The sequence below is a fragment of the Paralichthys olivaceus genome, chromosome 9 (genome assembly GCF_024713975.1).
Source record: "Paralichthys olivaceus isolate ysfri-2021 chromosome 9, ASM2471397v2, whole genome shotgun sequence".
NCBI lineage: Eukaryota > Metazoa > Chordata > Actinopteri > Pleuronectiformes > Paralichthyidae > Paralichthys > Paralichthys olivaceus.
Genome location: NC_091101.1, coordinates 1,736,007 through 1,749,374, shown reverse-complemented (window position 1 = coordinate 1,749,374; position 13,368 = coordinate 1,736,007).

Below are 13,368 nucleotides of genomic sequence, written 5' to 3'. Positions count from 1 at the left end.
TAAAATCTTCTGCATATGACATCAGCTGCTGCCTGAGTTCTCCTTTCACCAGCTTCCAGGAAACTTCCACAACAAATTGGCATCATGAACAAGATCTCAGAACAGCAGAAATATGGTAAGTTACAAATTTAAAGTTATTCTTTGATTTGCCTTACCACGTCAGAGCTTGACGAGATCATAAAGTAAACATTTTCTGCTAATTGACTGTAAAAACATTTCTTTTAAATAAAAAAAACAATCAAAGGCCAGTCTGTTCGTCCAGGGGAGTCGCCTGTCTTTTATCTTAAACGACTGGCCTCATGCCCAACAAGTGTCAAATCCAAAGTGATTTATCTGAATCAAAACTGTTAAGGTGAAAATTGGATTTTGTATATTTATAATGTCATAATGCACTGTACTAGTGTGCTAAGTCTCAGGCACAGGCAATAGCCACCAATGGTGTAATCAGCAGTTTGGCGAGGAGCCTGTGTCCATCGGGAAAGATAAGAAATAGAATGTGGTGCCTTAATTGAACCCCACAGCCCCTAGAAACATTTATGAAGTCATGCGAAGAGGCATATTTTTGTTTGAATCGGTAACAGGGATCTGCTCTGTGTCCTTTGGGAAAAGTAGAGGCTCCGTTCGGACTTCTGATCCCAGAGTCTAGGCACCGATGGTTTTAAGTGTGTACACAAGGTGAAATACTCTCTGACTTTTTGTTCAAAATCCTTTAAAGTTTGCCACCACCCATGTAGTAAACTAAACTGTAACTGCTGAAGCTCTGATTGTGCAGCAGGGTTAAATGAATGTATAAGTGAATGTTTTTTATTTTTCAAATTGATGTGAATATGCCAACAATCAGTCCATAGCCGAGGTTAAAAATAAACTGTGAACAATTTGTTTAAAAATAAGCAAAAGTGTCAAGTAAAGTAAATCAGTCCAACAGTGATAAACAAAGTGCCTGGTCTGCAGTCATGTTTTGCTTCAGAATGCCAGCTGGAGTCATAGCCAGATAAAAAGATAGACTTACAGAATGTTGTGTCTTTACCTGTGTTCATGTGTGAGTGGACTAATGGTGAATGGCCAGTGATGGGTCATTTGCCCCAGAGATTAAAGAAGCTAGAGCAGATGAAACCTTATGCTCCGATTATCCACAAATATCAGTGATAAAATGTTCCAGATAAATGCTGATGAATTAATGTTCCAAAGTTTCAAAGAAAAACATGATGATACATCGTCCAACGTCCCCTCCCATTCGCCATAACGACATAATATTTAAAATAAATAAATCACATTTATTTCAAGTAACACAGATGAACAAGCACTCACTGGACGTTGCTGTGCCTCATGTTCTATTGTATGAAAGGTTTAAAGCCATTATTTAAGAAATTACTCTCACTGTGTGTAATGGAAATTTTACATTTGTGTATGAATAATTGCATGAGCAGACATGTATGTGGAAGACTGACCAAATGGTTGACCAAATTGTTAATCTAAAAGGGCAATGGTTTACAAAGGTTTACGATGATGGCTTAAGAGACTTGAGATTTATGGCCTCGAGAAACCACAACTTTATGGCATCTCTTGGTATCTCTGATTGGGATCTCACACCTGGAGTCTCACAGGGAGGTCATCCACAGAACATGTAAACAAAAGGACAGGATGTCTCCTCCACTGAGTGAAACTACAGGAGGGCAATAAAAACCGTTGCATGCTTATTGGGAGGGGGCTGCGAGTTATAAGAACATAGATTCTCCTATATTCTTTGCTCATTTCTGCATGTCATTCAGGTGATGAGTACTGATCAGTCCATATGCAGAGGCTGAATTAAACTTACAGAAATAAGTGTTTGACTTTGTGCTTGTTTAACAGAAATTGCCACCACACTGTGTTATGTATGATGTTATGTTTGACAAAATGGGAAGAAGCGGACTACTTTCAATGGGTGGTGCTAAAGCGAACATCGTCCCCTCATATTACTCTCCTCCAGTTGAATCATAAAAAACAAAACACAAATTTAATTTGTCTCCATCTCTCAATCTTACAAACTTAATTTGAGAGTTGGAATATTCAGACTTTAAGTCCTTGGATGGAACTTGAATTTGAAATATAATGCAGATGAGAAAAATAAATAATCTTCAAATTTGTATGACTCAATCACAGTTAACAACTAATCCTAAAGTTTGGATAATGCTCATTTAAAATAAAACAATTTAAATATGGTTTTTTTTAAACTTGTAGTTTCACTGTGCTATCTACAAAATAGATACTAATTCTACATTTATCTTACATAACTTTCATAAAATTAAGTATCAACACAAAGTTTTGTTTAGTGTTTTATCCATCACCCTAATGCAAACATTGCCAGCTTGAGTGGCATTGATGTTTGCAATGAGACCTGTCTTGAAGTGTTACTGCACAGGAGCATTCAATTCTACAGATAAATATAATCAGTAAGTTAATGTGTTTTGGATACAAAACACCTTGAAATATGAACACATTTTGTTGGTCCACAATGGTGCAGCTTGCTAATTCAACAGTCAAAGTAAATCATACAGAGTAAGTGACACACATCCACATGTTGCTGTGGTTGTGGTTGCCACCATCTCTTCAATGTGTTAAAACACATGTCAGCCAAAGAGAGAAGCTGTATGCAGCTCCTGCATTCACACCCAACAAATAAGGTGTATGTCTTTTAGCCAAGATCTGTACATAGTGCATCTTAATGTTGAATTTACTCACCTCAAAAAGAGAAAGTAAATGCTAATGCTTATGCTACCTGCAATTAGATAGTACCCCTTGCCTCCCAGAGCAATAAGATGCATCAATCTCTGCTGGACTAAGGTGTGTTGGTAGAAACCACCAGTTCTTTCAATACTCACATCTTGCTGAATCCAAAACCAAACTGAACTGATGAGTGGAGATTTGCTCAATAATTGCAAACTATTAATGATTGTTCGGATACCAATTCGATTTTTGGTTCATTCTGCCGGATTCAAAGTATTATACAGTTGTTTTGAGGACTGATTTATCATAATTCCACCCAGAGAGCCCGTACTTGTATTTGTTCAGGAAAGGTCTGGTTGGGTATGCAACAGCGGTAAAGTGTGACCTGATGACCTGCGCCTGCCTGGTGGCAGCACACTCCTGCAGTATTCTGATGACCTGTTGAAAGTCTCCCTGTCGAAGGACGCTTGTCGCTCTTACTCTATTTTGCTGTTGCAGAGACATCCTGAATGTGGTCACAGAGCCTCCAGGGCTAAGCTACAGTTTCGCTCGTCAGAGTGCATGCCCCACAAGTGTGTGAGGTTCTCTTTTATGTGATACCAGCAACAAAAAGTGAATTCCACTTTTAGAGAAATGAAGCAACACAGGACATTCTTTAAAAATACATATTCAATGCCAATAAAATATCCAGAATAAAAACAAAAGGTGTTCAGCTAAAATAAATAAAAGACAGCCACATAAAAATAATAAAAACTCAATGGACACAGCAGACAGGTTTAAAAAAATGGATATTAAAGTGGCTAAAATTACTAAAATGTGTCAAGCACACGACTCGGAGGAAGGACTCGGATGCAGAGTTAGGGAAAAAAAACAGCTGAAGCAGCTCTTGTGTTTATTTTCACAAAAACAAAGACTAAAAAAACAGAGGGCGCCTCAATAAAGAGGGGATGATTACAAAACTTACAACTCAAATATCCTACCTTCCGTGAAGGGACAAGGGAAAGAAAAAAAACCAACACTTAACTAGGGTCTGATCTAAAGGGGGAAAAAAGGCTATGAAAATTTGTTACTAAATCAAATCACCTCCTGCGAGGGAATTAACTATAAACATTAACAAAAGAACAAAACTCCTACAATGAGGGACAATACTTCTAATATAAATATAAACAAAAATCTCCTCCGAAGAGGGATAAAATCTAACAATAACTAAACTACACTAACAAAAGAAGCTATGAAAACTTAAAGGCAAACGCCAACAAAAAATTCTCTTTACGAGGCAACCGTCTGAAACTATGGTTCTGTGACGAAAGGCTGGTGAGACTTGACATGGGACAAGACACACTGGCACAGGACAAAGGGAAGACGCAGACTATAAGCACACATGAAGGTAATGGGAAACAGGTGAGTATAATCAGGATCGGGGAAGACAATCAGACCAAGGCACATGAGGAAGGGCAAGTGACCTGAAACGAGAGGAGAGTTACTTTTCAAAATAAAACAGGAAATCACAATACAAACATGGAGACAAGACAAAAACTTAACTTGACCCCGCTGAGGTGCGACAAAAATGTATCCTGGTAGTCGTAGACATCAACCAGCTTCAACTTTATCAACACGCAAATGATTCTTCTTCAATGTCTCTGTGGGGTAATATAAATAGTTCGGGAAGGGGAGTGTTCTACTTATGTCCTAGGACCGGGGGGGGCGACCACAGCTGGGATCCCATGTGCCGTCGCGCTGGGTTACAGTTAGGGTTAGGGGTAGGGCTCGTCACGCACACACACCTCACTTTTCCTTTTTTACTTTCCTTCACTTGGCTTTTATCAGGTGTCTTTTTAGTCCCTGCAACACCGTGCCGTGTCTGCCAAATCTGCACTGTGTGAGGAGTGGTCCAGTTAATCACAGCTGTTTGAAGTCACTTTGATCCTCCAAATAAACATGCAGTGCAAACATAAAAATGACTAAAACCATGCAACACACATCAAAACCAATAAAACCAAATGCAAAATATATATAACTACTAGTAAAATTATTTAAAACATGCAAATACTGGATCAAGTGAATTAAAATGCGCCTTTTGTTGCCTTATAAGTCTTGAACAATGTGCCTCCACCTAAGACATAAAAAGCAAATGCTCTTTCTTGGGAATGGTGAACTATTGTAGACATTGTGTGCACTGGCATGCTGCAGGCGTGCCGACCACAGCACAATGGACAAGGCTTTTAATGACCTAAAAAGGGCTCTCTCCAGTGCCTCCCTGCCTGACACAAAATATCTTGCTGGCTACACTGTAATAAGTAAGAAGTTTTGGAAGCACTAGCATTAACCTCTGGTACTTCTGCCTAACTGCTGTATTGTACACTCTTACAAGAACTTGCATTCTGCCAAAGAACAAAGTTGCAGCCCTTTAGATATGCTTTTGGTTCTGATTTAATCAAATTATAAAGATAAGAGGTTTCCAGTCTGTCCGTGATCTATTTTGTTTCTGTTGGCCACTGTCACGCACAGCCCATCCCACAGGTGGGAAAATGGGGGATCAATAAGATAATGGTTTGCACCAGACATCACACACATTTCCAACACTTTAATGGAAAAATGCATGATGTGTCAACAATCTAGTAGAAAGTACAGCACAGTGTATGTCCTGACAGAACCAGACTCAATGTGGGCGGCCATCTGCTTCGACCGGTATGGGAGGAGAGGAGAGATGAGTGGAAAAGAGGGGAGAGGAGAGAGAGAGAGAGAGCAGAGAGAGCACAGGAACACACGTGCAGCATCAGCTTTCAACTCTGACTAGTTATAATTTAAAAAATAATAGTTTAAAGATGTTATTGATTATTAATGATAGCAGAAGCATGTCAGGCAGGGTTATGAGGTGAGGGGAGAGAGTAAGGGAGCAGGTGGACCAAAATGCAGAACCAAAACATATGTAACAAAAAGTGTCCTTTATTTTCAGGCAGGGCGAACGTAACAAAAATAAATCTTCAGGAAATCAAAAATTGCTCTCAGGCAAAACAGAGGAGCAGCACGGGGAAAGACATGAAACACTGATAATTTGTGAGGAACATGGCGAGAGGTGACATAACACATGGGCATCCAACAACAACGAACTAACAAATACATGGGGGAGCACAAAGACTTAAGGAGGGCAGGAAGGCTAGGGGGGAAAACACACTAGGAGCAGGGACTACAAAATAAAACAGGAAACAGAAGAACAATGAGATGAACACGGGGTGAAGCACAGGGTGAAACATAGAGAGGAACACAGAGATGAACACAGTGAGGCACACAGGAGAAGGACAGGGTAATCTAGACTAGATTACTGTAATTCTTTATTATCAGGATGCCCCAGGAAATCGGTAAAAAGTCTCCAGTTGGTCCAAAATGCCGCAGCACAAGTGCTGACAGGAACTAGAAGGAGAGATCATATTACTCCGGTTTTAGCTTCTCTACATCTACAGGCTCTCTTGTGGTTCCAAGAGTCAGTAAGATTAGAACAGGAGGTAGAGCATTTATATACAGTCTATGGGGAACTCCCATCATCCACTGAGCACCTCTCCACTTCTCTCTGTCTCTCTGTCCCCCCACATTCACTCATTTATTTATTTTAATACATGTCAATGACTATTTCACTTTGTACTCCCATAGTCTCTCTCTCTCTTTTTTCTCTCTCATTTCAGAAATCTCTGACCCCGAAACCTCAGGACAACAACTTCTCCTATTACTAATTACAATATCGCAGTAATTCATTATGATATCAAATGTGTCTGTTATCCACAGTTATTAATAATTTTTACACTGTTGTTCCATTTTTAACTAGTCAGATCTGATACCTGATGGCGCTCAAGTGTCCCCGGTCTTTCTCTCACCTACTTCCCCCTCTCCACTATCCCTCTCTCTTCTCTCCCCTCTTTTCCACCCATCTCTCATCTCCTTCCCCCGTTTTCTTTGCTCACCCCAACTGGTCGAGGCAGAAGACCGCCCACATTGAGCCTGGTTCTGCTAGAGATTTCTCCCTGTTAATGAGGGAGTTTTTCCTCTCTAGTCGCCAAAGTGCTTGCTCATTGTGGGAACTGTTGGGTTTCTTTATATATTGATTTTAAGGTTCTGACCTTCTATGTAAAGTGCCTTGAGATAATGTATATTATGATTTGGCGCTATACAAATAAAATTGAATTGAATTGAATTAAAATATTATTTCCACGCTGCATCGCAAGAGACTAGAATTTGTGGCCCAACAGACAGGCATGTCAGGAGGTGTAGGAAGACTGCACTGTAATTCCTTGTAACGGGTATGGTTTGAACCCAAATGCAGCACAACAAGCATGGACAGTTGGTAACAGTCTTTATTCTCAGCTCTCAGCAGATCAGGTGGCAGGCAATACAGACAGCAACAGGCAGAAGACTTGGTCAGGGACGGAAGGCAGAGGTGATTACCAGGTTTCGGACGAGGAAGGTTAGTCAGGGACAAGCAGGGTCGGCCACAAAGAATCAGTCCGGAGATAACTGCTGGAAAGTCTTGCATGAAGGCATAGAACAATCTGGCACTGACTGAGAGTGGAGCTGGTGAATATATACTGGGCTGATTGCAGGTGATGAGGAGTAGCTGTGTTGGATTGGTGAGAGGGTGTGGCTTGGCTGGCAGATGAAGCAGAGGCGGAGTCCATGGAAAAGTACTGAGAGGTGGAAGGATGGGAGACTGACTGAGAAGTGGGAGGATGGGTGACTGACTGTGACATTTCTACAGTACACTGCATGTACAGTTTTCCCTAAGGCGACTACTTTTGTTTTTTTGTTTTTTTCTTTCTGCTATGCACTGCTGTCTTTTCCTTTCTGTATCGCAATGACATGGCCGTCAACTAATTACGGTACAAACAGTAAAAGCGTAAATGTGAATCTTGTCCAGTCTCTTGCAATCAATCTCCCACATACACTAAGGTGTAACTTCCAATTTATAATAATTGTCTTCAAAACATTAGCCATAGTTTACGTCAGAACATCCCTCCAGAGTACACTGTTATATTGACAACATGACTAAGCAATTTCAGTGTCTTATCCGTACACAATGACACAAGGACTTGTCATTATGAGGGAACTGACATGTTCATGGACACAGATATTTACTTTTGAGAGATGAACTAAGGATTTTGAGCAAGAGACTGACTTTTGCAGGTAATCCATGGTGTTTTGCTATTTGAACGAATTGTTTTGAGAAATGCACTTACTGTTTTGCAAATGTCGAGGATGATTCAAGGAATGTACCAAAGCAACTGAGAAAAACTGTAACAGTACTATGACCTCTCACAGAAGTCATGCCTGCATTCTAGATTAGAGGTCTGCAGCATTTTTGCTGCTATGCTTAGCTAACTCATAGTAGTGCGTTCTCTCGCAGAATGTACACCAACACTAGATATCGCTCAATTCTACACACTGTACCTTTAAGTTAAATTCTTTCTCTCGGCTAAATATCTAACACACTGTGCAATCTTTTTGGATGACTTTGCTGAACTGATATCATTAACCTGTGTTGACCTTGGCAGTGTGGTTATTATTTCAGGAGCTGTGTTTTCTGTGGGAGAGAGGAGCTGCGCAATTTGGGATTTTTAACTATTAACATACACAAAAACGAATACACCCAGTATGGGTAAGGGACATATATGTCTCCCTAAAGATGTTACGCCTCTTGCCATTATTTCCAAGATGAAAGAAACTTTCTAACAGCATGCACTATAGCCAATGATAGTGTACAGTGCCTGGATAATTAGTTGTTCATCAGTAGATGCACTATACCTCAACAAGAAGAGGCTAGAGTTGGTTGGTTTATCATCCTGATTGCAGTGCAATACATCTCAACACTCTCAGACACTCATTGATAAACATCTTCCCACATTACAAATCCTTATCACAACTATTTTAATTCAAGACAGCTGGCCATAATGCACAATGGTTAGTTCAATACAATTCAATTCAATTTTATTTGTATGGCGCCAAATCATAATATACATTATCTCAAGGCACTTTACATAGAAGGTCAAGACCTTGAAAATGTATAGAGAAACCCAACAGTTCCCACAATGAGCAAGCACTGTGGCGACTGTAGAGGAAAAACTCCCTCGTTAACTGAGAGAAACCTCTAGCAGGACCAGGCTCAATGTGGGCGGTCATCTGCCTCGACCGGTTAGGGTAAGCAGGGAAAAATGGGGAGGAGAGATGAGATGGGTGGAAAAGAGGGGAGAGAAGAAAGAGAGATAGTGGGGAGGGGGAGGAGGGGGAGAAGGGGGACAGAGTGATGTGAGCGAGACCAGGAACACTTTGACTAGTTATAATGAAAACAATAAGGGTGTAAAGAAGTTATTGATTATTATTATTAGTCTAGACCAGGGGTCGGCAACCTTTAATACTCAAAGAGCCATTTGGACCGTCTCCCACAGAAACAAAAGCTCCGGGAGCCACAAAACCCTTTTGACATCTAAAATGAGGATAACACTGTATATATCGTTTCTTTTTACCTGTATGCTGTGTATAAAAAACTATAGTGTGTTGCATTTAAGAAATCAATAAACTGCTACAGAGAACAAGGAATTTTATTTCTGAATGTAACAAAAACATTTTGAACTCCAAAAAAAAAAGAAAGACGTTTGGTTGATGCTTGTCAGCTGTCAACCTGAATAAATAAGGACTATTTCATTTAACAATGTAAAATATATATTTGCAAAATAATAGTCAATTAAAATATTTATTTTACCTGGTTAATGTGATTTTTGCTCCTCAACCTCAGTGCACAGCATCTGCACATCAGGGCTGTAAGACTTCACATTCATCTTCACACGGGACTGAAAGCTGTCGTCTGTGAGGCGGGAGCGATGTTTGTTTTTAATATAGTTCATGTTGGAGAAGACCTGCTCACATACGTATGTGGATCCAAAGATCGAAAGGACTCCAAATGCATACTTCTTCATGTTCATGTAAGTGTCGGGGATGGCATTCCATGTTATGAACACAAGTTTGTCCGGTTTGGGAAGGTTTTCAATATCACTCGATCTGTGATTCTGAGCAAGAATGGCCTTCTGATGGGCAACACTTTCAAGATCAGCTGTCAAGCTTTTGAACTTGGAAACCCACATATCTTTGTCGGCGATGTCGGCCAGTTCCATTTCAAGATTGGGTTGACTTACACCTGCAAATGCAATCATATTCAATAGGGATGGATTGATGCAAAGGGGAGTGACAGGGATGGATAATGTGTTTTTTTCCTCTCCGAACTCACAGAATCGTTTCCCAAACGATGTCTGCATTGCGGTGATTGCAGACTGCAAATACTGAGCATTTATCATATTGTCAGCTTGTTTGAACTCTCCCAAAGAGGGGAAGTGACACAGTGTACCTCGCTGTAAATCTCTGGCTAACACTGTTAACTTGCACTCAAAGGCCAAAACCTCCTCCAGCCTGTGCAGAGCTGTGCCTCCTTTTCCCTGAAGAGATGTGTTCAGCGTGTTCAGGTGCGCTGTCATATCCACCATGAAGTGTAGCTTTTCCAGCCACTCTGGCTGTTCCTTCTCAGGAAAGGCGAGCCCTTTGCCAGTCTCATTAGCAGTGAAAGCTAATGAATCTGCCCACATAGCATTAAACATTCTGTTTTCCTCAGAAACTTTTTTTTCTTGGATTTATCCATCGTTTACCTAACAGGGTCGTAAAGCTCAATAAATCTGCCGCCAGGTGTCGCACATTGACGGTTGTGACCTATGGTTGTGACGCACATTTTGAGCGACAACAAAAATTTTAAACTTTTTATTTAAATTTTAAAAGGTCACCATAATCTTCAAATTTAGAATTACATTTAAAAAACGAACAAACTAAAATAAAAATACATTTAAATTAAATACTCATTATTTATTTTCGAAGTCACATGGGAGTCACAACAGAGGGATGAAAGATCCACATGCAGCTCTGGAGCCGCGGGTTGCCGACCCCTGGTCTAGACCTATAGCAGCATAACTAAGGGATGGTTCAGGATTCACCTGATCCACAACTAACTGTAGGTTTTATCAAAAAGGAACATTTTAAGTTTAACCTTATATACAGAGATGGTGTCTACCTCCTGAAACCAGAGTGGGACCTGGTTCCACAGGAGAGGAGCCTTGTAGCTGAAGGCTCTACCTCCTGTTCTACTCTTACAGACTCTAGGAACCACAAGAGAGCCTGTGTTTTGGGAACGAAGTGATCTATTTTGATAATATGGTGTTCTGAGCTCTTTGATATATGAAGAGGCTCGATTGTTATAGGGCATTATATGTGAAGAGCAGGATCTTGAATCATATTCTAACATTTACAGGGAGCCAATGCAGAGAAGCTCAACACAACATGAAAATGATGATAACAGAAGCGGACCAGGAAGAAAGTTTAAAGCTGATGTCATGTATTATGCACACACACACACTAAAGAATTTAGTGAGAGGTTGTACTGCTGTTAAGTGAAACATCTATGTAAGGCAGTAAGCGTGCAGCTGATCTTCAAAAGTAATCTAAGGAATGCAGCATGCGTTCGGCGAGAGGTCTTAATACTTAAGTGGAATGTCTATGTATAGTAGCGAGCATGTTGTGGACCTCTAGAATTATAATTAAAGATGCAGATGTATTTTTAGAGGTCCTGCTGCAGTTAATGAGTCGTATCCGAATGTGGCAGCAAGCATACTATAAGCAAGCATACTGCAACCTTAACAAATTATCTTATTTGTAGGTACTGAAACCAGCCGTCCAGTTCGGATGCTGTGTTTTTATTATGACTGAAGGATATGCTGTTTAGGCATTAACACTCTAATGAACTTTTGAGCAGAAATAATATTGTCTAAACCCGGGCAAATGTAACGCTCAAAGGCAGCTGAAGACCAGCAACCCATAGCTTTCACTGTGGATTCGGGTACCAGGGCAGCAGCCGTGGTGGCAGCACCAATGCGAAAGGAGTTTGAGGTGTACTGCGGCAGTCCGCATCGTTTGCAGAGTAGGCGAGGCCGAGACGTGAGCCAGGATCTTGACATGGCCTTTCCTTTGTCAGTTAGGAACATGGGTTCATCTTGCTTTGCTCAGGGATGCCATAGAGGTATTGGGTTATGGAAGATGGGATTGAAGTGTTAGTTTGTGATATGATGACAGTTGAGCCTTTTCCCTCTCTATTGGATTTTGAGGGCTTAAAGTGGATAAATAACAAGCAAGTTTCAATGGTGATATCAGATGTGTTAAGATCGTGCAATGGGTCAAAAGAGTCAGAATTGGTGGCAAATTCGCCGCACCTGAGAAACCCGTAGAAAGCAGCCAGAAATACAGTTTATAGTAAAGTGTCTATGTATGGGCTTGAACACCATAGCCTTAGATAAATCACCAGCTTGTACACTAGAGGCAAAGAGAGAGGAAGGTGCTTATCGTTGCCTCCTGGATGTTCTCTCTTAAGTCCATTGAAGAGGAGGCGAATGGAGGGATTCCCGAGCAGGCTACATGCTGCAGGATCTTTGCATCTTAAATGACGCTGAATACCTGCTACGGAAGCTTTAATGGATGAAGGTTGCATATTTCGGGATTTAGAATAATGAACGATAAAAGCACAGATCATGGGAATTTTAACGGGAGAAGTGGGAACAGAAAAAGCTGCACAGAAGGAAGTGAAGTAGGACCATAGAGTCGTACGTTTTAATTGTCGTCTCAGCCAGACTAAGTCACATATACTGGGCTGCAGAGTTCATGTATAATTGGAGAGTTCCTTCTAATCTAGGACAGTTTGGGAAAAGGCTGGGCAATACAAGCTTTGATGTGAAGCACAGAGCACTGGGGCACAGAGTTCTGAATACCTGGAATTTCAATCGGAATAAAGAATGAGCTATTTTATTATCAAGGCCAGGTAAACGTGCTGCATGTAGAGTGAAATTTCCGATCACGCATGACCAAGTTAGCCGTCTGATGAATCTATTTATATAAGGGATGGAGGAGCGACCTTTGTTGATGATATTCACAGTTGCTTTGTTATCACAGAAACTATGATTCGTTTCCTTGACCAAGATTTTCCCCAGAGGATGCATGCGACGACAATGGGGTATAGCTCTAGCAAAGCGGAGGATTGAACGTGAGTGGGAAGAGCTCGCAGTTCTTTAGGCCAAGCATCTGCAAACCACTCATTGTTGTAGATTCCCCCAAACCCAATAGAGGGAGCAGCGTCTGTAAAAAATCTGAGGGCGATTGATGTTTCTACTTTGTCATTGTAGAAAAAAGATATGCCATTCCACTGTTCGCAGTGACCAGAATTTTTTTTATTTTTATTTTTTGAATATATTTTTTATTGAGCACTCATATCACAGGAGTTGTACATGATACAACATTCACAAAAGAGCTTTAGACCAATGCTCACCTCATTTTGTATGCATTAACCCCCCCTTCCCCCCCCCGAACATACAGGACATCCATCCAGCAAAAAAAAAAAAAAGAAGATAATAACATTAATAATAATACTGCTAAAAAATAAATCAAAAAGTAAATAAATTAGAAAGGAAAAAAAAGAAAAGAAAAGAAAAAAAATGAAAAAAACACATACTTTAACATAGGCTCACCATTTTTTCAAGTTGTGTACTACACACTATAGCTCACAAGGATAAATATCACAACTGTAGATGCTAGAGG